This window comes from Camelus bactrianus, unplaced genomic scaffold (genome assembly GCF_048773025.1).
Source record: "Camelus bactrianus isolate YW-2024 breed Bactrian camel unplaced genomic scaffold, ASM4877302v1 HiC_scaffold_27, whole genome shotgun sequence".
Lineage (NCBI taxonomy): Eukaryota > Metazoa > Chordata > Mammalia > Artiodactyla > Camelidae > Camelus > Camelus bactrianus.
The window spans coordinates 1,082,926-1,109,293 of NW_027413941.1; the positions used below are offsets into that span (position 1 = coordinate 1,082,926).

General features: G+C 42.4%; 1 long non-coding RNA gene across 1 annotated transcript; it reads left to right on the top strand.

Annotated features, from left to right (window-relative positions):
* The first annotated feature begins 237 nt into the window (after positions 1 to 237).
* Positions 238 to 24,418, top strand: LOC141576730 (uncharacterized). The gene is made up of 4 exons (XR_012505134.1): positions 238 to 1,056; positions 18,341 to 18,909; positions 22,162 to 22,234; positions 23,603 to 24,418. It is a non-coding gene; the product is annotated as an uncharacterized LOC141576730 (long non-coding RNA).
* The last annotated feature ends 1,950 nt before the right edge of the window (positions 24,419 to 26,368 follow it).

Here is a 26,368-nt window from a genome sequence, read left to right on the forward strand (position 1 = left end):
GGACATTGTGTATATTTTACTTAATTTTCTCTGTGTCCCCCACCAGGCTGTCTGCTGCATGAGAATGGAGACCTGCCTGCTTCACTCCCTGCTGTGCCCGGTATATGGAACCCGCCCAACACACAGTAGAACCTCAGCGAATGTGTGACGGGTGTGTGATCACTGTAGGTCACAGACAAAGGTCTTCCCAGCAGTGATGGTAAGAGTCATTCATTCTCTACTTACTGAGCCCTACTGTGCACTGGATACTGACCTGGGTGGGAGGCATGCAGTGGATGAGACACAGTGAACACACACAGCATGTTAGGAGGGACACGTGCTCTGGAGAGCACACAGGGCTGGGGGAGTGCAGGAGAGGAGGAGAAGAGAGCCAGGTGGAGACAGTGGTGGCAGAAGAGACAGAGAGGTGGGGCCCAGGTCGTGCAGGGCTTGATGGCTCCTGTGAGGGCTTTTCCTCAGGGCAGCGGAACCATAGCTGGGCTTGGAGCAGGGGCCCGGTTCCTGAATGCTATGCAGGAGATGGAGCAGGTGTCTGCTTTGGAGATGTGCGTGGAGGAGGCTGTCCCTGTAGACTGTGCAGGCAAGGAATGCTCCTCTGAGGGGGTGACATCTGAGCTGAGCCCTTGTATGGGCCATGTTTCCACCTTCTGTAGACTGGATGCTTTCGTCTGCCCTGCAGGCCAATGCAGGACACACCCTTTTCTCAGTCACCTGGGCTTGGCCTCCTGCCTCCATTATGGGCCTTCCCACCCCAGAAGGAGTCCTTCTAGATCTAACGCAGTACCCCCTCCACTGGACTTGGACTCACACTGAGCCACTGTCCACCTGCCCAACTCACCCAGAGTCAAGTCCAGACACTTGGGGGAGCCCCTCCACCCCAGAGCCCATGAACTTACTCAAATGGCCAGTCCTCAGCCTGCTCACATGCCTCACCCTCCCCTCCTGCAGAAACCCTGTGACAGATCCTGTCCACAGCACCCTGCTCCTCCGATCCTGACCCCAGGCTTTCCCATGGGGTGTGACCCCACATGGGGTGCAGTCCCCTCCTCCAGTCTGGTGAGTAGAAACTACCTTTTCTTTTTTCTTTTGTTAATATATTTATTTTTTAATTTTTATTTTATTGAGTTATAGTCAGTTTGCATTGTTGTGTCAATTTCCAGCATAGAGCATAATTTTGTCAATTGTGTTTACTCTTTCAAGAAACCATCTCTTGGCTTGATTTTTTCAAATGTTTCTAATATCTCTATTTTATTTATTTCCTCCCTGATCTTTATTATTTCCTTCCTTCTGCTTACTTTTGTTATTTTTTGCTCTTCTTTTTCTAATTCTTTTCGGTGGTAAGTTTGATTGTTTATTGCAGTTTTTCCTCTTTTTTGAGGTAGGCCTGATTCTCTCGCTATAAACTTCACTCTAAGCACTGCCTTTTCTGGATCCCATAGGTTCTGTGTGGTTGTGTTTTCATCATCATTTGTCTCACTGTGTTTTTTTTTTTTATTTCTTCTTTGATTTCATCATCCACCCATTTTTTTTTAAAGTAATATGTTGTTTAATCTCCATGCTGTCATTTATTTCTCCTTTATTTTTCTGTAGTTAATTTCTACTTTTATGATATTGTGTTCAGAAAAAGTTGCTTCAAATATTTTCTATCTTCTTCAAATTGTTAATGCTTCTTTTGTGCCAAAGTATATGATCTATCCTAGAAAATGTGGTTCGTGCACTTGGGAAGAATGTATATTCTATTTTAGGGAAATATAATGTTCTGAAAATATTAACCAAGACAAATTGTTCTATTTTATCATTTAATTTCTACATTGTCTTATTAATTTTATGTATGGAAGATCTGTCCAGTGATGTTAATGGATAGTTAAAGTCTTCTACCATGACTGTATTCTGATCAAATTTTCCCTTTTTATCTGTTATGTATTTAGGTGCTCCTATATTGGGTTCATATATGTTAATGAGTGTAATATCTTCATCTATGACTCCTTTAATCAATATAAAATGTCCTTCTTAATCTTTCTTTATAATCTTTGTTTTAAAGTCTATTTTATTTGAAATCACTGTTGATATTCCTGCTTTCTTGTCATTTCCATTTTTGTGGAATATCTTTTTCAATCCTCTCGCTTTCAATCTATGTGCGTCCTTCTACCTAACGTGGGTCTTTTGTATACAGTGTATTGTAGATACTTGCTTTATTATCCACTCTGCACTCTATGTCCTTTGATTAAAGCATTTAGTCCATTGACATTTATAATAATTATTGATAGATATGTGTTTATTATATTTTGAACTTTGTTTTGCAGTTGATTTTGTATTTCCTCTTTGTTACTTTTTTTTTCTTTTTGTGGTTTGATAATTTTCCTTTTTATTATCTTGGTGTCTTTTTAGTTTTGTGACTCTATTGTAACTTTTTGGCTTGTGGTTACCTTACTTTGTTCATATATTAACCCATTACTATACCTGTTTGTTTTAAACAGATAGTAATATAAGCTCAAACTCATCCTACCAAGAACAAAAGAGAGAGAGAGAGAGAGAGAGAGAGAGAGAGAGAGAGAGAGAGAGAGAGAGGCCTGTACATTTTCTTGTTCGCCTCCCCCACCCTTAATGATTTAGATGTCCTCTTTTATGATTTCATGTTTATTCTGTTGTAATTCATTGTAGCAATCACCTTTCCAATCATGGTTTTCTCCTTTTTGTAGCATCCTGCTTCTTTTCTGTTTAGAGTAGGTCTTTCAATATTTCCTTTAGCATAGGTTTAGTGTTGCTAAATTCTTTTAGTTTTTGCTTGTCTGTGAAGTTCTTTATCTCTCCTTCTATTCTAAAGGATAGCCTTGCTGGATAAAGTATCGTAAGCTGCATCATATTTTCATTCAGGACTTTGAATATTCCTTGCCCCTCCCTTCTGGCCTGTACTGTTTGTGTAGAGAAATCAGCTGAAAATCTTATGGGGGTTCCCTTGTATCTCATTCTTTGTTTTTCTCTTGCTGCCTTTAGAATCATTTCCTATTCTCAACCCTGGTCATCCAAATTGTAATATGTCTTGGTGTGGGTCTGTTGGGTCCTCCTTGTTTGGGATGCTCTGTGCTTCCTGCACTTGTGTATCTGATTCCTTCTTTAGGTTTGGGAAGTTTTCAGTCATGATTTCTTCAAATACCTTTTCAATCCCCTTTGTTCTTTCTTCTCCTTCTGGGACCCCCATTATGAGTAGGTTGGCATGCTTTATGTTATTCCATAGGTCCCTTATATTGCTTTCATTGGTTTTTATTTGTTTTCTCTCAGCTGTTCTGTTGTCCTGTCTTCTAAGTCACATATTCATTCCTCTCAATTATCTAGCCTACATTTTACAGCCTTTAGCTCAACTCTCATCTCAGGAAATAAGTTTTCCAATTTTCGCTGGCTCCTCTTTAGAGTTTCAATTTCGTTTTTTGACATATTCTCTGTCTCTATAGACAATCTCTTTTAGTTTCTTCAGTATTTTGATCACTCCTTTCTTGAAATCATCTAGTAGACTATCAATGTCTATTTCATTGATTGTTCTTTCAGGGGATTTATCTTGTTCTTTTAATTGAGAGAGGTGGCTCTGCTTCTTCATCTTGCTTATATCTCTCTGGCACTATGGCTTATGGAGTATCAATTATCTACTGTGGTCCTTAAGAGTTTATTTATTTATAGAAAGTGGATGCAGAAATAAAACTAAGCACAAAGAAATTAGTTTTAAAAGCAGTATAATCAATAATAGAAGAACATATTGAAACAAGATAACAATTGAGTTGGGATGAATTTTTAAAATATTAAAGTAAGAAAATATTTGAGAACAGTATAATCATAACAGAAGAACAGAACAAAGATAAAAATGAAATTGGACAAATTGAAAGATAATAATATAAGTATTTTAAAAGAAAATTTTAAAAGGCATTAAAAATAGAAATATAAAAATTATTTAAGAAGTAACATTTAAAAAGTAAAAGAAAATGGAACAGAAAAAGAAGAGGGTATGTTCCCGTGAAGATTGTGTGCCCTTAATAATTTTATCAAGAGGTCCTTCTTAAATATGTGTGGTTGCCAAGTCTTACTTCTGTGCCTTTTGTCTGTTATCCCTTTGGTTAGGGATGTGGCCGTTAACATGTTAACCAGAGCCTACCCTGGTTATTGAATGGGGTCTCCTATTTTTTTTGTGGTTGTCACAGCTCCTGCCCTTGCCTTGCTTCATGAACTCAGCTCGTTGGTTCCAGAGACCCTCTGGTCACACCCTTGGTCTGTGCTGCTCCCAGTGCCTGTAGGTAGACATGTCACATCTCCTCCCAATGCTGCATCTTGGTGCTGCTCTCCTGCATGTTAGGTGGGCAGGTTGTGCCCCTTCCCAATGCCATGTCCAGGTGCAGCAGTGCTGCACAGTAGTTGGGTTGGTTGCTCCCCTGTTCAGTGCTACTCCCCACTCCACATCTGTTCCACACTCTGTAGGTGGGCTTGAGGCAAATGGCCACACCAGCCCTAGTCCCTGCTCTTTGCCAGAACTCTGCTCCTTGTTCATTTGTCTTAGAGGTGCGAGTTCGTAGAGGCACCAGGACAGAACCTTCCTATATGTCTGGGGATGTAAGCAAGTCTGAGTCCCACCTATGAGGCTGCAGAACTGCCAGGTACATATTCAGGTTTCCACCCTGCCTCTGCCTGGGTGGGTATGATGGCTGTGGCTGAGCCTCATCTCTCTTCTTCTGAGAAATCACCAGTTATGTTGCCGTGGGTCAGCAGAGACAAAGGCAAAACTCCCCTTCCCCCAGGCAAGCCAGCAATGTTGCTTTGCTTTATTTTTTTCTTATTTTATCGGGGTCCCAGGCTGTTCTGCTCTGTATAGAATCCAAGCAGTTGTCCACAGCACACTGTAGTCCCCCAGGGTTACCACTGTACATTCAACCAGAGTCTGCCTGGATCCAGCAGCCTGTCCCTTCCCATCCCTGATTCACTTCTAGGTTTGGGGGTTGTTGACACACTTTGTGCCCATGTAACTTAATTCTGTCAGTCAAGGCGGTTCTGTACACTTCTGAGCCTCAGAGGTTCCCTGTCGATCCTGCTGACCTCTCCGTTGGGAAGGGGGAGACCCAGTCAACCAGCACTATCCCTCCTTTGCTGCTCCCTCTTCAAAGGACCAAACCCAAGCCATTTTGCATTTTCTTCCTTCTTTTTTCCGTTTCTCCTACCAGATTGGTGGCACATTTTGTCTTTTGAAGATGGCAATGTTTTATCAAAGTTCAGCAGATGTTCTGAGTGGGTGGGTGTGTCTGTGAATGTCAGTCTTGGTGTATTTATTGGAGAGGATAAGATACAAGTATCCTTCTACTCCACTAACTTGGCCTTTCTCCAAGAATATGCACTCAATAATTTTGTCATAAGGTTGTTTTTAATTATGGGTGGTTGCCAAGTCTTCCTTCCATGCCTTTTGCCTGTTATCCCCTTTGTTGGTGGTGTGGCTAGTGTTCTGGTGTCCTGAGTCTGCCCTGGATATTGAGCAGGAGCTCCTTTTTTCCTGTGGTTGTCACACTCCTGCCCATATCCTGCTGTGAAAACTCCACTTGCTGGTTCCAGAGGCCCTCCAGTCGTGCTCCTGGTCTGTGTCCCAGCATCAGTAAGTGTGTGGTCTGCACCCCCACCAGATGCCTGGTCCCAGTACCACACTTGTGCAAGGTAGTTGGCAGGTAGCTCCCCTGCCACATTAGGTCCATGCTTCATAGGTGGACTCAGAGAAAACAGCTGCACTAGCCCTCACCCCTGCTCTGTTGCAGAACACTGCTTCTTGTCCATTTGTCTTAGAAGAGCCAATTCAGAGAGGCATCGGTGTGTAATGGTCCCCTCTGCTTGGGACTGTAAACAAATCTCAGTGCCACCTATGAGGTTGTGGAGCCCCTAGGTAGGGATTCGGGTTTTGACCCCTCCTTTACCTGGGAACCATGAACCAGAAAATATGGTGGCTATGGCTGAGCCTTGACACTCTTCTCCCAAGAAGTCTCCAATAATGGCACTGTGGGTCTGTGGACACAATGGCTACGGATCCCCTTCCCCCCAGGGCAGACCAGCAGTGTTGCTTTGCCTTTTTTTTTTTTTTTGGATTTTATGGGGGACCCAGGCTGTTCTAATCTGTATACTCTCCCAGCCATGGCACACAGAACATTGCAGTCCCCCAAGGTTTCCTCTGTACAGTCAGCCCGAGTCCTCTGCTCGACTCAGACAGCTTGTCCCATCCCACCTCTGCTGGTTCACGTCTAGGGCTGGGGATCGTTGGGGCTCTTTGTGCCCAATTAACTTAGTTCTGTCAGTCAAAGGCTATTCTGTACAGATCCGAGCAGCAGATGTTCCCTCTCCATCTTGCTGAACTCGCCATTGGAGTTGGGTAGACCCAGTGTATTAATGCTATTACTCCTTTGCAGCTCCCTCCTCATTGGAATGGTCCTGAACTATTTTCCTTTTTCTTCTTTTCTCCTTTTCTCCTACCAGATTTGTGAAAATTTTATCTTTTGAAGAAGGCAATATTCTGTCAAAGTTCAGCAGGTGTTCTGGGTGGTGGGTGTGTCTGTGGATGTCACTTTTGGTGAATTTGTGGTAGAGGGGTGAGCTCTGAGCATCTTTTTTACTCCACCATCTTTCCCCCTCCTTCACTTTTTCTTTTGATTGGAACACTTTGTCCATTGACATTTATAGTAGTTATTTTATAGATGTGGTTTTATTGCCATTTTGAAATTTGTTTTCCAGTTGATTTGGTATTTCTTATTTGTTTCTTTCTTTTATTTTTTTTTTTTTATTTTTGTCATTTGATAAATTTCTTTTCTATAAGCTTGGTTTCTTTTTGGGTTTTATGACTCTTTATATACTTCTGATTTGTGGTTATCTTGTCTTTCAAGTATGGTAACCCCTTACTTCATCTGTTTGGTTTTAGTTGATAGTCATGTAGGCCCAAGTGCATCCTAAAAAGAAAGAAGACAAAAAGAAAGAAGAAAAAAAAAAAAGAAAGGGAACAAAATCTATATTCTCTTGCTCTCCTCTTTCACCTTTTATGATTTTGCTATTCTCTCTTTCTCTCTTTCTTTCTTGCTTTCTTTATTGACTTGCTGACTTATTTATATATTCATGTTTTCCCTTGCAATTCACTGTATTTATTGCATTTCCAATTATGGTTTCCTAATTTCTATAGTTTCCTGTTTATGTTTTATTTAGATTAGAACTTTCAATTTTTTTTTTTTTTAGCATACATTTAGTACTGCTGAATTCTTTTAGTTTTGCTTGTCTGTGAAATTCTTTCTCTCTCTTTCTGTTCTAAAGGAGAGTCTTTCTAAATAGAATATCCTAGTTTGCAGCCTTTTCTCATTCAGGACTTTGAATATACCTTGCCACTCCCTTCTGGCCAGAAGTTTTTATGTAGAGAAATCTGCTGAATGCTTATGGGGCTCCCTTGTAACTAACATTTTGTTTTTCTCTCACTGCCTTTAGAATATTTTCTTTATCTTTAATTTTAACCATTTTAATTATAATATGTCTTGGTGTAGGTCTGTTTGGTTTCTTCTTGTTTGAGACCCTCTGTGCCTCCTGTACTTGGATAATTCTTTCCTTCTTAAGGTTTGGAAAGTTTTCAGTCATGATTCCTTTAACTATCTTTTCAATCCCCTTTTCTCTTTCTTCTCCTTCTGGGACCCACTATTATGCATAGGCTGGCACACTGTATATTATCTTGCTTTAATTGGTTTTTATTGGCTTTTCTGTCTGCTGTATTGGGTTATTTCTTTTATCTTGTCTCCTAAGTCATTTATTCATTCCTCTGCGTTATCTAGTCTGCTTTTGATTGCCTGTAGTTGAATTTTCTATTTTTAACTAGCTCTTCTTTATAGTTTAAATTTTCTTTTCAAAGTTTTCTGTCTCTATTGACAGTCTCTTTTAGTTCTTTCAGTGTGTTGTTCATTCCCTTTTTGAAGTCTAGTAGACTATCAGTCTATTTTACTGATTGTTCTTTCAGGGGATTTCTCTTGTTCTTTTAATTGAAAGTGGTTCCTCAGCTTCTTTATTTACTTATATTTCTCTGGCTCTATGTATTTCTTCTAGACCCGTTTCTGAGCTGTGGTGTGTAGTAGGCAGTGTGGGAGCACTTCAGTTGTGAAGAAAAATAGGCAGATGTCCACTGGGGAGTTCCCTCTGTGGTGTTGTCTGTCACCTGTTATGCAGACTTACAAAGTACTATTTGTTGATGTTGACTTTATCCCTGCCTTAGCTATGGGAATGTCAGCCACCTACTCTGGTGCCCCTCAGGTTCTGAGCCCCAGGAAACATCAGTGCAGATCCAGCAGTGTCAGTCCCTTGGACCTGCCTTAGCAAGTGTGTAGTCACACACATGAATTTGTGGTCCACTACAGGTTCAGCTCAAACCCCAATCCCGCATCCACATATGGAACCATACACCACCCTGTTGTAAATACCCTCACTGGCCACCCTTCTTGAGTCACAACTCCACTCACTGCCTGTAAGTCCCAGAGGTGTGGATCCACAAAGTGACCAGAGAGAGCAAATCCACCCTCTCTGCCTGGGGCTGTAAACAAATCTCAGTCCCGCCTGTGAAGTTGCAATGGCACAGGATATGGATTCAACATTCAGCTCTGCCTTTGTGCAGCAGTGTTGGCTATGACCAAGCCCCATTTCTCTTCTCATGAGAACACACCAACAATGGAGCCAAGTGGAGAAAGTGACTTTGGCACAGCCATGCGTCATTCCTTCCCCATTTTACCAACATTGGTGCTTTTTTATGAGGGTTTCAGTCTGTTCTGTTCCACACACACACACACACACACAGCCAGAGCTCACACTGCCCTCTAGTTTCCTGATGCTGCCTCTCTGCAGTGTGACCCAGCCCTCTGCCTGGGCTCTTCACTGACTCCAGTAGACAGTCCTGGCTCATCCCTGCTAGCTCATGTCTAGTGCTGGTCATCACAGGGACCCTCTGTGTCAGTTCCCCAGTTCTGCCTGCCATGCAGTTGCCACTGTCTCCTCCAAACCTTGGAAGCTCTGCTTCTTTCCTAGTTGATCTCCCAGCTAGAGAGGTTGTGTCCCAGTGTGAGGGTGCCTTTCTTCCTATGCTACTCTTTCCCTGCAGGATCAGTCCTGCACTGAATTTTTCTTTTTTCTTTTTATTCCTTACCATATTTTGTGAGAATCTTCCTGTATTTCAAAATGAGAGACAGTCAGCCAGATTTCAGGAGGCTTCTGTGCAATTCAATGTTTTTGTAGATGTAATTCTTTGTGTATTTGTGGGAGAGGTCAAGCTGTGAGTCTGTCTACTCTGTCATTTTGGCTCCTTCAAATTTTAAAATAGGGCTAGGTCTTTCTTAATTACTCTCAACAAGCTGTTGTAGTTTCCAGCGTACATGTCTTGTAATTTTTCCTTGCCTCTATTGGATGCTGATTCAGAACATACACAACCTTCTGGAAAAACATGTCCCACCCTGCCATTTGCTGCCAACTAGCTGGCCTGTGTCTGAGTCACCAAAAGGTTTTGTTCTTTATCTGATTCTTAATTCTTTAGAATTTATCATTTTACTCTCATAAATGATGATTGTACTTGTAACAAATACTTTAAATAAAAATAATAAACTTTATGCTGTGGATGCAATATGAATGAATCTCAAGTAACATATGCTTTAAATACCTTAGAATTAGTAAAGCAATATAGATACATTATGAACACTTGAAATGTTGCCTAAAGGAAAAGTGCAGAGATTTGCAAATCCCACACCCAGAAGTGACCGTCATGAATGGCTTGGTGAACATCTCTCAGTCTCTATCTCTCTTATTCTCTCTGCCTCTGTCTCTCACACACCACAAGATTCATTTACATCTATGATGATTTGACACATATGTGGTCATAGATGGAATCTGGGATGTAGATGATGGATTAACAAGCATCCAAACTGAGGGCTTCCTTGACATCAGGTAAAGACCTAGCAGTCATTTTTCCAGCTGCACAACAATCATTCCTCCATGTGAACCAGAACTGATGAATCCCACCCCCTCTCCATGAACATTAGTGTTGCTTCCAATCTCCTACTAGTTAAACCAGAACTGTGATGAACATCCTTGGAAAGACATCTTTGAAAAATTGTGCAAGAATTTTAGTATGATCAACACTAAGCATCAGCACTACTCGGAAAGGGGTGAACTTGTGGAACTGTAATTCATCCTGCATACTCTTCTCCCAGAGAGGAGTGTCTGCTCACTCTTACCTCCAGGGTATCTACTGTGGCCTCTGCCTCCTCATGTTGTCACTAGAGCTGGTTGTCAACAGGCTAAAGTCCTGCCAGTGTGATGGTGACCAATGCTGTCTCCAAAGTGTGTACATCTGTGTGCATCCTCACTTGAGAGGTCAAGCACCTCTAATATACACTGGCCACCTGCATTGCCTCTTGTTGGAATTGCATGTGTTTGTTCTGTTTCTGTTTAGAACACAGTGTTTCAAGAAGTTTTTGGACCACAGGGATGTGAAACCTTTCTCTGACTTTAGGTTATGAAAAATGATTTTTCCAGGTTGTGGTTTGTCTTTCATGGCTTTTGAATATTATTATTTTTTATTTTGTAGGTTATGTTTTGCCACAGGAAGAGCTAAGCATCTCCCTTCTGGCTCTGGTTTCACACATAGAATAGCAGTGCCTATCTCGAGATTATGCACATAGTTACTAAATTTTTCATTTTGTACATCTCATGTTTAATCCACCTGGGTTTCCCTTTCAAATAACCAAAATGCTACTTCAAGTAAAAAAAAAAAAAAAAAAAACACCAGTCCCTTGTTAAAATATGAGAGCAGACACAAACAGCCATCTTTTGTATGATTTCATTGATAGGGAACATACAGGGTAGGGAAAGACACACAGAAAGAAATAGGATTAGGGCTTGTCAGGGGCTGGGGGAGGGAGAAAAGAGAATATGTGCTTTGGATACAGGGTTTTATTATGAGGAAAGAAACAGTCTGAAACTAGACAGTGATGATGGTTACACAGCATTGTGAATGCACTTAATGCTCCTGAATTGCACAATTTAAAATGGAAAAACATCTAAATTTTATTATTGTAAACTTAAAACATAAAAAAAGATGATACTCTAAGTGACATGAAAGAAAACAAGGAAATTACAGAAAAAACAAACAAAAATGATGCCAGGAGAAGGGAAGTAAATTTTGGGTCTGGGAGTGGGTTGATTCTGAGAATTAGATGACAGTGTTGGTGTTTGCAGAGGCATCTCAGACCCTGAATTGGCTCTGGGTCTCATAGAAGTGTGTGTGTAGGTGCAGGAGGAGCTACAAGATCAGGCTCAGGGTCTCCCTGCAGGACTGGTAAAGTAACCTGTCTCTAGGTCTCCTGTAGGGCTAGTCTTACAGTCTCCCTGCAGAGCTGGTGGGATGTGACACGGTTCTGTGTTTTTTGCAGGTGCAGGTTCGGGTTCCCCTGCAGGGTTGGTAGAATGGGACCCAGTCCTGTGTCTCCTGCAGGATCCAGCTCAGGATCTCATGCAAGACCAGGCTCAGGGTCTCCTTGTAAGGCTTGTGGAATGAGACTCCATCCTTTTTCTCCTGCAGCAGCAGATTCATGGTGTCCCTGCAAGGTTTTTCAATTTCACCCTACTCTGTATCACCTGCAGGAGCAGGCTCAGACTGTCCCTGCTGGGTTGATGGCATATGACCCATCTCTGATTCTCTGGCAGAAGCAGGCTCAGGGTCCCTCTACAGGGCTAGTCAATTTTGTTCCAGTCCTAGGTCCCTTGCAGGTGCAGGATTGGGGTCTTCTTTCAGGGCTGGTGAAATGTGACTCAGCTGTTGGTCTCCTGCAGAAACAGGCAGAGTTTCTCCCTGCAAGCCTTGTGGAATGAGACCCAGTGCTGGGTCTCCTACAGGAGCATGCTCGGGGTCTCTATGCAGGGCTAGTGGAATTGGACCTGGCTAATGGTCTCCCTGCAGTCCTGTTGGAATTGGTCCAATTCTTGGGTGTCTTGAAGGTGCAGGCTCTAAGTCTCCCTGCATTGCTGGTGAAATGTGAGCCAGTTCTGGTTCTCCTGAAGGAACAGTCTCAGGGTTTCCCTGCAAGGCTGGTGGATGGGACATAGTCCTGGGTATCCTGGAGGAGCAGGCTCTGGGTCATTTTAGAGCTGTTGCAATATGACCAATCTCAGGTTCTCCTGCAGGAGTAGGCTCGGGGCCTTCCTACAGGGCTAGTGGAATTGGACACGGCTCATGGTCTCCCTGCAGTGCCATTGGAATTGGTCCAATTCTTGGGTCTTTTGAAGGTGTAGGTTCTAAGTCTCCCTGCATTGCTCATGGAATGTGACCTGGCTCTGGGTCTTCTGCAGGAGCAGGCTGATAAATTACCTGTAGGGCTGGTGGAATGTGACATGGCTCTTAGTCTCCTGCCAGAGCTGATTCAGGGTCTTTCCACAGGGCTGGTAGAATTGGCCCCAGGCCTGGGTCTCCTGCATGTGCAGGCTCAGGTATCCCTGCAGGGCTTGTGGAATGTGACTGGGTTTCTGTTTCCTTCAGGGGCAGGCTCAGACTCTCCTTGCAGTGTTGCTGGAATGGCACATGGCTCTGAGTTTCCTGTAACAGCAGTCTTATGTTCTTCCTACAGGGCTAGTGGAATATGACTCAGACCTTGGTCACTTGCAGGAGCAGGCTAGATTTCTCCCTGCTGGGGTGGTGGAATCAGACCCTGTCCTGGGTCTTCTGCAGAAGCAGGCTCCAGGTCTTCCTGCAGGGCTGTTGGAACATGACCCCATCACTGGTTCTGCTTCAGGAGTAGGCACAGGGTCTCCTTGCAAGGATAGTGTAATTGGACCCAGCTCAGGGGTCACTACAGGGCTGATGGAATGTGACCTGGCTCTGTGGTTCCTGCAAGTGTAGGTTCTGTGTCTCCCTTCAGGGTTGGTTTAATGGGACCCATTCCTGGGTCTCCTGTAGAAGTAGGTTCAGAGTCTCCCTGCAGGGCTGGTGGAATGGGACCCATCTCTGGGTCACCTGCCAGAACAGATTTGGACACTACCTTCAGGCTGGAGGAATTGGGCCTGTTCTTGCATTTCCTGCAGGAACAGGCCTTGGGTCTTCCTGGAAGAATACTGTAATATGACCCATCTCTGGTTCTCTTGCAGGAGAGGCTCATGGTCTCCCTAGAAGGTTAGCAGAATTTGTCCCATTCCTTGGTCCAAGGCTCAGGGTATCCCTGCAAGGTTGGTGGAATGGGACCTAGTCCTGTGTCTCCTGCAGCAGCAGGTTCTGTTCTCTTTGCAGGGCTGGTGGAATGTGACTCCACTCTGTAGTATTTTTTGCAGATGCAGGCTTAGGGACCCCACCAGAACTGATGGCTCTTAGTCTCCTATGGGAGCAGGTGAGGGATTCCCTGCTGAGCTGGTGGAATTCGTCCCAGTCCTTGGTCTCTTGCAATTGCAGACTCAGTGTCTCCCTGCAGGGTTTGTGGAATATGACTTGGCTGTGGGTATCCTGCAGGAGCAAGCTCAGTGTTTCCGTGCAGGGTTGGTGGAATGAGATCTAGTTCTGTCTCTCCTAGAAGAGGAAGCGGGGTTCTCCCTGGAAAGGCTGATGGAATTGGACTGGGATGTCTGTCTCCTGCAGGAGCAAGCCTAGGGATTACCTGCAGAGCTGGTAGAATGTCACACAACTCTTGTTCTTCTGCGGGAGCTGGCTCATGTTCTCTGTGAAGGGCTTGGTCTCCCCCAGGAGCAGGTTTGTAGTCTCACTACAGGGCTGGTGTTATGTGACCCACTCTGTTTTCTGCAGATGCAGTCTCAGTGTTTGACTGCAGGTTTGGTGGAATGGGACGAAGTCCTGGGTTTCCTGGAGTAGCAGGCTTACAGTCTCCCTTCTGGGATATTGGAATGTGACCCAGTCATGTGTTTCCTGCTGAAGTGGCCTCAGGATATCCCTGCAGGGCTGTTGGAATTGTACCTCGCTCTGTATCACCTGCAGGATCAGGTTTGTGCTCTCCCAGCAAGGCTGGTGGATTTGGACCTATTCCTGTGTCTCCTACAGGAGCAGGTTTTCAGTCTTCCTGCAGGGCTTCTGGAATATGACATATCTCTAATTTTCCTGCAGGATCAGGCTTGTGGGTCACCCAGCAAGGCTAGTGGAATTGGACCCACTTCAAGGTCTTCGTGCAGGGTTGATGGAATGGGACCCAGTCCTGGGTCTCCTGCAGGAATTGGCTTAGTGTCTCCCTGCAGAACTGGTGAAATTAGACCCATTCCTGAGTCTCCTGCAGGAGGAGGCCCTGCATCTTCCTGGAGGGATGGTGGAATATGACAGAGATCTGGTTCTCCTGCAGGAATAGGTTCAAGGTCTCCCTACAAGGCTAGTGGAATTGGACACATTCCTGGATCCATTGCAAGTGAAGGCTTGGGGGTCTTCCTACAGAGCTGGTGGAATGTGATTTGGCTCTGAGTCTCCTGCAGGAGTAGGCTCAGGGCCTCCTTGAAAGATTGGTGAAATGGGACACAGTGCTGTGTCTCCTGCAGTAGCAGGCTCAGGTTCTCCCTACAGTGTTGGTAAAATTGGACCTGGCTCCAATTCAACTGCAGTAGCAGACTGAAGGTATACCTGCATGGCTGGTTTAGTGTGAAGGAACAGCAAGTCTTAATACATTGGGCCACTCCTGGTAAAACTATAAAAAGGGCTTGGTGCATGGTCTCTTGTATTGTCTGAAAAAGCCCCTTGAGATGTGTTGATTATGATGACCTCTTCCAAGAACTTGAACACTTATAGAATCTCTGCCAACTCATCTTGTTTAGACTGAAGGAATCTGCCTTTCATCAGTTCTTGGAATGGGGATCAACACAAAATGAAAGAGGGAAGAAAAAATTACCAATCTATCTATTAAGAAATCAGCTGAAGACATTAGAAAGTTCTCTTGCAATGCACTTGTTTCTATTTTGGTGCATTTAGAATCATTTCTTTATTATCAATTTTGGCCATTTAAGTTAGAATATATATTGTTGTAGGCCTACTGGGGTTCATTATGCTTGGACCCTCTGTGCTTCCTGTGTTAAGATAGCTGGTTCTATCTTTGGTTTAAGAAAATTTCAGTCTGATTTCTTCAAATATCTTTTCAAACCATTTGTCTTTCTTCTTTTCCATGTGGGATCCCTATGAGTCATAGACTGGTATGTTTTCTCTTATCCCAGGTTTCAGTTGCATTGCTTGCATTGGTTTTCAATTGCTTTTCTATGTCGTGTTCTGACTGACTGATTGCGGTTATCCTGCTTTCGAAGTCACTTATTTGTTCCTTTGCATTATCTAGTCCGATTTGGACTGTCTTTAGCTTAGCTATTCTCACCATTGAGTTTTCTGATTATATTTGGCTCATCTAAAGTGTTTCTCTTTCCATTTATACTAGCCTGCATTTGTACTCATAGACTCAAGATTTCCTTCAGTGTTTTAATGTACTCCCTTTTCAAGTCATGTTCTAGTAAATTTTGGTGGTCTAATACATTGGATGTTCTTTCAGGAGACTCCTGTCTTTTGAAAATTTGGAATGGTTCTTTTAATTTTATTATATCTCTCTATCGCTATGGGTTAAGGATTATCAGTTATCTATTATAGACTTGAACAGCTTTTGTAAGTGAAATCATTTCTGTGCACATTTAATATTAATGCTGTGAGGATTGTTTTTGGTATGTAATGATGCCATGCATTCCTTCTGTGTCTGTTGCCTGTTATATCTATGATTGCTAGTGTGGTTTTTGTTGTGGTGAATACAACCTATTCTAGTAAAGTTAGCAGAGTGTCATTTTGCTTAAATGCTTATCATAGCTCTGACAGTCCTGGGACTAGTAATTTTTGCTGGAATAGAGGCTTCCAAATGGTTTCTGGGCTGCCGGCTGGATATGTGGATAGGGAATGGTTCCAATACACTCTCATGAAAGTGCATTCATCCTTACTATTGCCACGGAAAAGTCAAAATTTTATAATGGGTTCCCTCAGGTTCTCTGCAAACAAAAACAAAAGTGGAAACAAATCTAATGATGTCACACATTAGAACCTGTTGAAGCGTGCAGTGCCACAGTTGGGTCCTTAGTGTAGTACTGGGTCAGCACCACAACTATTGTTGCATTAGCATGTGGTAGTCACGTCTGATGGAAAGGCTTCAAATTCACATATTGTTCAGCAGATCTCTGCTCCAAGAACTCTTGCAATAAGGCATTGGAACTCAAAGGCAAGCATGGGGCATTTCAAAAACCTCTGCTTTGGACAATAAGAAATTTCAATCCTGCCTATGAAAGTTGCAGATCCTTGGGCTATAGAATCTGATTTCAACAATAAATTGCCCTGGATTCTAGAAACTAGATGAAGATGGCTCTGAATGAGACCCATTTCTCCTTTATGGAGAAAATGAGCAATTATACCGTGGATGTGGAAAGACTGTGACTAAGGCCCTGGGTTACTAAGCTAATTCACAACACATATGCCAGCAGATTTAATATTAAGAGAGGACCCAGGCAGATCTGTTCTCTAGATAGTACCAACCACAGACCAAAACAATCTCCAAACCCCTGGGAATAAATTTGTGACATCAGCCACAGCCCTAACACACAGATTCCACAGGCACTCCTAGCTCAAAATTAACAGGTGGAGTATTGGTCTGGGAATGAATTGCAGAGAAATTTTGTGATTATTGCTTTCAGATATGTCAACCAAACGTCCACTATGCACTCTTTTAACCCTCAGCACATTGTCTTCCGTCTCAAATGACCTGTCCACTTTAGAGTGTGCATTCCAGTAAAACACAGTTTCCCCTTTACTGCTCCCTCACCAAAGGTCAGGTCCTGCACTGATTTCCATTCTCTAATTTGCCTTCTACTCTTTCCAGGTTATGTGAGAATTCTTTCTGACTTTTGAAGTAAGAGATGTTTGGGCATTATTCAGCAGGGTTCCTGGGCCAAGGGCTGGGAGAGTGTATGTTTATCTTGCTGTATACATGGGAGAGAGTGAGCAAAGTTTGCACTGGTACTCTGCCAGTTTGGCATGGATAAATTAACACAATTTAGTCATAACTCACAGACACTTGATTCTTGTTTAGCTAATTTTCTGTATATCAATTGTGGGAGGATGTGTCCGAAAACTCCAGGTCTGACAATGTGTTCATACCTCATTGCAGACTTTCAAATAATAAACAGAATTAAATTACATACATGGGAAATGTATCAAAATAAATACAGTTTTAGAAACATACTAAATCTAACTATAAGACAGAGTTGCCAAATTTAGGTACCAGCTTGAAATATCCAAATAAGAAAAATGCCCAGAAAATATAAATTAGCAGCCAAAAGTCAAGAAGGAGGCAGGTCAACAGTTTTCTCTTGGTGCCTCCAGCACTAACAGAAACAATGAAATTATTCTTAGAACCATTAACAACCACAACCCTAGGTTTCCATTGTGCATGTGGTGCCCTTTCCTAATAATGCCACATACTGGTCAATGTTGGCGATTCAAGGGGAAAAATTATTATTTAGGAAACCACAAAGAAACCCAAACTATGTATTTTTACATAGGCTTGGTTTCAATAGCACTTAGAGATATTATAGATATGAGAACACTGCCGCAGCTTTGCTAGGCTATTGAGAATCATGTGCTCTTCTATCAAAGATGAGAATGTTTAATTGACTAATTATGTTGAGAAAAGCAATTTAACCCAAAAAATACAGCAATCACATTATATCCTGCTCCTGGGACTTGACAAAAGGGAAAAGACGGTCCACAAAAGAAGTGTCACTACATATCTATGCCAACAATTACACTTCATTTCAATAACTGAATTATAATAGTTACAAATACTGTTTTGAAAAAATGAGGATAAATAAATATCCAAATTCAGGCAAAAAATTCACTCACTTACAAAACTCCCTTCACACCAAAGTAGACATAAGCCCAGCATTTGCTGAATTTAGGGGAAGATCATCATTTCAAGGTGTGAGCGAAGAATTCAATACCAATCTATTTTAGTCGAGAGTAGTTGACAATGGAGGAGTTCACTGTTGTGCACAGAATGTGAAGGAGGAGGAACTCTGATACAAGGAGGGGCTTGCTCAGCTCCTACTGGCTTCATTGCAACTCAAGTGCTGATTCTTTGAAATGGATACATGAGGGGAGGGGAGGGAAGAGCAAGTGCTTGGTACCAAGGGCCAACCCTGGGAAAAGGCTTACCTGTGCTTCGTGCTTGGTCGTCTGAGTGGTTTATAAATGCCCCTTGGGACTTGTGGATTCTCACGACCTCTTCCAAGAACATGAGCGCTTTTATCATCTCTGCCATCTCTTCTCTTTTAGACGTCAGTAATCTTGGACCCGTTCTTGGAGCAGAGAATTGAGTACCTTCCTAAAGTGCACGTTGACACTCCATATGTTTCTGCCAGTATCAGCGAGGTTCAATATGTCTCATGAATGTCTTTTGAGCCTGGTATTCTCAACAGAAGTCTCCGTGCCCGTATTCTCCATTGTAGCAGAACAACTCTCATCAATGTGTTCGCATCTCACCTCAATTCGTGCAGCCAGCTTTTCTGCCAACTTCCTTCATGTCTCCTATAAAGTCAAATTCTAAAGGACAGGGCAAGTCTGAAAGTACCTCGGAGCCTCACCTGTAAGCTGATGACAGGCAGATCTTCCACTATCTGCCCTTTCAGATTCTGGAAACTGACCCGTGAACTCAGGCCATTGCGCAGCACGAGTATCTCGAACTTAAACAGATTCCAGAAAAAGAGACTTAAGCCAAGCTCCATAGAGGGCGGTACCGCCTCCATGACACTGATCCACCCACAGAATTCTGCCCAGTTACCTTGGATCCACCAGCCACAACAATCCTGGCGGAACACACCAAGATTCCACCTGGAATCCAACCGGTAACTGCCATCCCCAATGGTTGCTGCATCTTGTCAGTGTTGGGGGAGGGGCTGCATCAGACGAGAGGTTCCAAAGGTAAATGTGATTCTCTCCATTAGCGTCCCATGATCAGTTTTTTCTTCCCTCTATTCTTTTGTACAGATCTGTATACACAGTACAAACGGAGGGAATTCTGTCCATGTTAAGTTTATGGTTTCACACGTCTTTAAACTTTCTAACAGTTAACATTACACAAAGACCCACTATAAGAATCTTTTGTTTGTGTAATATCCATTCACCCACAATGCATATCCATCTGTTGCTTTTCTGCTGAAATACACACTCTCTCAGAACATGGATCCATTTGTTTCATGGTGGCTGAAATTCCTAGAAGTGAAACCAATCCCAATGTGCACTTTCCTGTCTGTCTCTTTTGCTCTTAGTACAGTTTTGCAGAGCTACTTGTCTTTGTTATAGGTGTATGCCATTTATTCTCTACGTAGTGTTGAATATGCCATTCATTGATCCTGTTGGAAGACTTGTAATCCTATATCACGGACTATGACTCCATCTTATTCAAAATCGGCATTTGGGTTAGGTCACGATATGCTCTTTTGAATCAATATTTATGAATATTAATGCACACGTCTGTGTTCTGAATACATGTGTGTTGATTACATGCAAGCCTCGATACTGGGTCAATGCAGGCTGAATGATCCTTGACATCACTTTGAGTAATTTATTTTGAATTATCATGTTTCCTTTGGATAGATGTCAGCCAACCGTACACTTTTTGTGTTTATTTGTTTGACTGTTTGCTTGTTCTTTGTTTTGCAAACACATTACACCATGAATCTCTCCGTTTGCTTCAGAGAGTTATGTAAGATGATTTACTTAGTATAGTGCAGAAAATCACCTATGATTTCCTGCTCCCCACTTCCATCTTCAGGATTTTGATTTCCTCATTGCCTTCTTGTTTATTCTTTGCAACTCTTTGCTCTTCCTGCATTTCCAATAATGGTTTTCTTATTTACATTTCTACTTGCTACTTTTCGATTCAGGGTGGAATTCTCAATCTTCCTTTAAGGCTAAGTTCCTAACTGCTGAATTCTTCTAAGTTTTGCCGGTCTGTGAAATTATCTAGCTCTGCCTTTAATAGGAATGGCAGTCTTGTAGCTTAGGCTACCATAGATTGCAGCTTTTTCTTATTCAGGATTTGGTCTATGTCTTGTCACTCCTTCTATCCTGCAATATTCCTTTCGAAATATAAGCTGAAACCCCTCTGGAGGTAGTGTTGTGACTAAGTTGTTTTCCTCTAGATGCATTTAAAATCACTCGGTAGATCATGAACTTTGTTGATTTGAATAATACTGCTGAATGTAGGTGTATTGGGTTTCCAACTCCTTTGGTATGTGTACTTTCTGATTTCGTATACCTCATTCTTTCTTGTCTTTCAGCAAGTTACAGTCTGATTTTTCTACAAATATCTTTTCAGACTTTTTTGTTAATCTTGCTTTTCCATCTGGGACTCTTACGAATCTTACTCTTTCATGCTTTGTCTTACCCCAGGCTTCAACAGCAAAGTTTGCATTGGGTTGCACTTCTTTTTCTATGTCTTCTTCTGATCGAGGGATTTCTGTTCCCCTGTCTTCACAGTCTTTCACGAGTCCGTCTGCATTATCAAGTCTGCTTTGGACTGACTTTAGCACTGATATTATCTCATCCTTGAATTTTCTGGTATTATTTGGCTCGTTTTTAGAGTTTCTCTTCCCCTTTCCTGGATAACTGCCTTTTGTGATTCTGAGACACTGTTGTACTTCATGTTTTCCTCACCTCCGTTTTCAATACATGCTCTGGTAGCGTTTTGCAGTCTAGATGTTTGAAAGCTTATTTTTTGGGCCTTCAAACTCTTTGGAACTGAAAATGGTACTTCCTGTTTCTTTTACTCTACTTCTTTATCTCTACTGGTCAAGTAATATCAGATATCTAATATAGATTTATAGGGCTTTGTTAAGTGAAAATTTTAGACCATTGGGTGTACAAAGTTCCATGATATTTCTGTGAGGACAATTTTCCCTAGGCATTGATGCCATGTCCTGTTCCTGTGTGTGTTGTCTGGTATATCTCTAATTGCTGGTGTTGCCTTTGTTGTGATGAACAAACCATATAATTTCAATTAGTAAAACTTCGTTTTATTGCACTTACCTCACATTTCTGAAAGTGCAGAGTACACTTCCTGTTCTGGAAATGAAGCTTAAAGATTTTCAGCTCGGCATTCTGCTGTATGTCATATTGGAGTCTTTCCAAAACAGCAAATTGAGAGTGCGCTTGTGCTTTCTATTGCCATGGGAATGTCCCAACGTTACCAGTTCTTCCCAGAGCTCCTCTGTCTACAGAAACACCAGTGGAAGCATATGTATGGATGTCATACATCAGGGCCTGCTGGAATGATCCCGCAGACCAATCTTTGTGTCCTCTGTGCAGTACCATGTCAGTGCCATCCAAAATGTAGCATCTGCATTTGGGAGATAATGCTGAAGGAAATGCTTCAACTTCTCACGTTGTGGACTTTGACCACTATTCCTTGATCACTCATCCTTGGGTCATGGGTGAACGAATGCAACCACAGAGCTGTACTGAATTCTCTTCCTCAAACCAATCCATAATCCCTGTCCAGGTTATGACTGTAGCAGATCCTAAAGCTTTTAATACTGATTTCAAACCCAAGGGCCACTGAATCCCTCAGACCAGATGCACGACATCTCTGAGCACCACACGTGCTCTATTGGCAAAATGCCAAATTGATCCTGGGCCTGCAAGATGCAGTGGATGTGGCCATGGCACATATTGAAAAACTCAACCTCACACGCCAATGTGGTTGCTTTCTTAATGGGGTAACAGGTCGGTTTGCTCTCTTGATAGAACCCACCACAACCCACAATGCACTCCAGATCCCTGAGACTCAGCGTGTGCCATTATCTGTAGCTCTATAACTCATTTTCTGCTGCCTCTGCTGGCTCAAATTTGGCAGATCGGATCTTTGTCTCAGAATCAATTGTGAGAATATTTTGTGCTGATTTCTATGAGTTACGTCATCCAAGCATCTGCTGTGCACTCTTCTAACACTCAGCGCATTGCCTACAATCCCATCTGTGCTGTCCGCTTGAGAGTGTGCGTCCACGTAAAACAGAGTTTAACCTTTGCTGCTCCATCAGCAGGGGTCAGATCCTGCACAGATTTCCATTCTCTACTTTGCCTTCTCCTGCTTCCAGGTTTTCTGAGGCCTCATCCTGTCTTTGGACGTAACAGGCCACACTTTGGAAAGTGTCCTGTGCCAAGGGCTGGGTGAGTGGATGTTTACATTGCTGTGTACATGGGTGGGAGTGAGCGCAGGTTGCACTGGTTCTCTGCCAACTGGGCATCGATAAATCAACACTTTACAGATATAATTCACAGAATTGTGATGTTTGTTTAGCTCTGTTTAATATGCAGCCATGGTGGGAGGGTTTGTTCTTAGCCTCCAATTTTCACATTGTGTTGATAACTCAGTTGCAGTTTTTAAGAAGGTTAATAGAATTGATTTACATGTTTTGGGATTTATAAGAAAATGAAGGTAGATTTTGAGACATACTAAATCCACCTAGATGCCAGACCTATCAATTTTGTAACATTATGTCAACTATAAGAAAAATATAGACAGTTATAAAGTAAAATCGCTATCCAATATGTTGAAGGGGATATGTCAACTCTTTATTGTTGAAAACAACACCAACCGGAACCATGAAGTACCTATTGGAACCACGAAATAACCGAGAACCTGGGTTTCCCTTGTGCATGTGGTTCCCTTTACTCCCAATGACACATACTGGCCAATGTTGGCATTTCAAGGGGTAACATTCCTCTTTAGGAAAATACAAGAAAAACCAAACAAAATTATACATTTAGGCTTGATTCCAAAGCACCTAGAGGCATTTTAGCTATGAGAACCCTGCTGCAACTATGCTAGGCAATTGAGAACCAGGTGTTCTTCTATCATTGATGAGAACGCTTAATCATCCGATCATATTGGGTAAATCAATTTCACACAACCAAGTGTGCACCCCCATGATATCTTGCACCCAGAGCTTGTCTGAAGGGAAAGACGCCCCACATAACCTGTGTCTTTAATGTCTTTCACGACTTTTACAGTTCAGTTCACTATCTGACTTATAATATTTGACTATACTGTCTTGAAATACTGATGCCTAATACATATTCAAGTTCAGTCAAAGATTCCCCTCACATACCACACTCCCTTCACCTGAAAAAGACTTAACCACAGCATTTGCTGAATCTACGGGAAGGTCATCATTTCTTTGTGTGAGCTGAGTATTAAATACCTATCTATTTTAGTCGAGAGTATTTGACTTTTAAGTAATTCAGCATTCTTCACAGAGTGTGAAGTTGGAGGAACTCTGATTCTAGGAGGGGCTTGCTCTTCTCCTACTGGCTTCATTGCAGCTCAGGATCTGATTCTTTAAAATGGATGACTGAGTGGAGGGGTGGGAAGTGCAAGTGCCTGATAGCTATGCCCAAACCTGGGAAAAGGCTTACCTGGGCTTGGTGCATTTTGGTCTGAATGGTTTGTAAATGCCCCTTGGGACCTGTGGATTCTCATGACCTCTTCCAAGAACATGAGCGCTTTTATCATCTCCACCATCTCTTTTCTTATAGACATCAGGAATCTTGGACCCGTTCTTGAAGCAGGGATTTGAGTAACTTTCTCAAGAGCACGTTGACACTCCATATATTTCTACCAGTATCACCGAGGTTCAGTAGTTCTCATGAAAGAATTTCGAGTCTGGAATTCTCTAGAGAAGCCTCCATGCCGGTATTCTCCATTGTAGCAGAACAACTCTCATCAATATGTTCGCATCTCAGCTCAATCCATCCAGCCAGCTTTTCTGCCAGGTTCTCTTCGTGTCTCCCATAAAGTCGACTTCAACAGGACTTGGCAAGTCTGGAAGTAACTCAGCCTCACCAGTAAGCTGATGACAGGCAGATATTCCACTGTCTGCCTTTTCAAATTCTGGAAACTGACCCGTGAACTCAGGTCTTTGGGCAGCAGCAGGAACTCAAAGTTGCACAGCTTCCCGAGCAAAACACCAAAGCCAAGCTCCACAGAGGGCGGCAGACCCTCCATCACACTGATCCACCCACAGAATTCTGCCCAGTTACCATGGATCCACCAGCCACAACAAGCCTCGCGGTACACAGCAACATTCCATCTGGAATTGCATCCGGTAACTGCCATCCCCAATGGTTGCTGCATTTTTTCAGTGTTGGGGAGGGGCTGCATTAGAGTAGAGGTTCCTAAAGGAAATGTGATTCAATCCACTGGCGTCCAATCGTCCTTTTTTCTTCCCGCTTTCCTTTGGTCCAGACTGTATACACAGTACAAACGGAGGGAAGTGTGTCCATTTTTAGTTTATGTTTTCAAACGTCTTGATACTTTCTAAAAGTTCACAGTACACGGAGACCCACTAAAGTAAAGTCATGTTTGTGTAATATCCATTCACCCAGAATACATATCCGTCTGTTGCTTTCTGCTGAAACATCCACACTCACAGAACATGGATCCATTTGTTTCATGGGGGCTGAAATTCCTCGAAGTGAAACAAATCCCAATGTGCCCTTTCAAGTCTGTCTCTTTTGCTCTTAGTACAGTTTTGCAGAGCTACTTGTCTTTGTTATAGGCTTATGCCATTTCTTCTCTACGTAGGGTAGAATATGACATTCGTTCATCCTGTTGGAAGACTTGTAAGTCTATATCACGTTCTATGAACCAATCATATTCAAAACCGTCATTTGGGTTGGCTCACGATATGCACTTCTGGATAAGTATCTATGAATAGTAATGCACGAGTCTGTTTTTGGAATTCAAGTGTGTTGTGTACATGCTAACAGCGATAATAGGTCGATGGGTGCTGAATGATTCTTGACATCACTTTGAGTATTTTGTCTTGAATAATCATGGTTGTTTGGTATATGTCAGCCAACTGTAACCTTTTGGTGTTTGTTGGTTTGTCTGATTGTTTGGCTAACACATTAGGCCATGCAAATCTCCATTTGCTTCAGAAAGTCATGTAAGCTGATTCACTTAAGATAGTGCATAAAATCAACTATGATTTCCGGCTACTCTCTCCCATCTTTAGGATTTTGATGTCCTCCTTGCCTTCTTCTTCATACTTCTTTGCAAATGAGGCTCTTCTTGCATTTGCAATAATGGTTTTGTTATTTCCATTTCATCTTGCTACTTTTCTACTCAGGGTAGGATTCTCAATTTTTGTTTTAGGATCACTCTCAAACTGCTGAATTCTTTTAAGGTTTGCCGGTCAGTGAAATTCCCTAGCTCTGCCGTTGTTATAAAAGGTGGTCATTTGGCATACACTACCCAAGATTGCAGCTTTTTCTCATTCAGGATATGGTCTATGTCCTGGCACTCCTCCCCGTGCTGCAAAATTTCTGACTAGCTATCAGCTGAAACCCCTCTGGAGGTTCTGCTGTGACTAAGTTGCTTTCCTCGAGGTGCATTTTACATCACTGGGATGATCATGAAATTTGTTTGTTTGAATTCTACAGCTGCTTGTTGGTTTATTGGTATTCCACCTCTTTTGGACGCTGTGTACTTCCTGAATTCGTATACATGATACTTTCTTGGCTTTCAGCAAGTTTCATTCTGATTTTTCTACAAATTCCTTTTCAGAATTTATTATTTTATCTCTTGCTTTTCCATTTGGGAATCCTATGAGTCCTATTCTTACCTGCTTTGTCTTAACCCAGGATTCAACATTGATGTTAGCGTTGGTTTGCACTTGCTTTTCTGTGTCTTCTTCTGATGGAGGTATTTCAGTTCCCCTGTCTTCACAGACATTCACGAGTCCCTCTGCATTATGTAGTCTGCTTAGGATTGACTTTAGCCCAGTTTTTATCACATCCATTGAGTTTTCTGATACTATTGGGTTCTTCTTTAGAGTTTCTCTTCCCCTTTTCTGGTATTCTGCCTTTTGTGATTCTGAGGCATGGTGGTTCATCAGTGTTTTCCTCACCTCCATTTTCAGAGCTTGCTCTGGTATCGTTTTGCCGTTTAGTTGTTTGAAAGCTTATTTTTTGGGCCTTTAATCTCTTTGGAACTGAAAATGGTTCTTCCTGTTTCTTTTACTATGCTTATTTTATTCTACAGGTCAGGTAATATCATGTATCTAATATAGACTTATAGAGCTTGTTTAAGTGCAAACTTTAGACTCTTTGGTGTACGCAATTCCATGGTATTTCTGTGAGGACAATTTTCCCTAGACCTTGATGCCATGCCCTGTTCCTGTGTGTGTTGTCTGGTATATCACTAAATCCTGGTGATGCCTTTGTTGTGATGAACACACCATAATGTTTCAGTTAGTTCAACCTCATTTTTATTACACTAATCTCACAATTCTGAAAGGG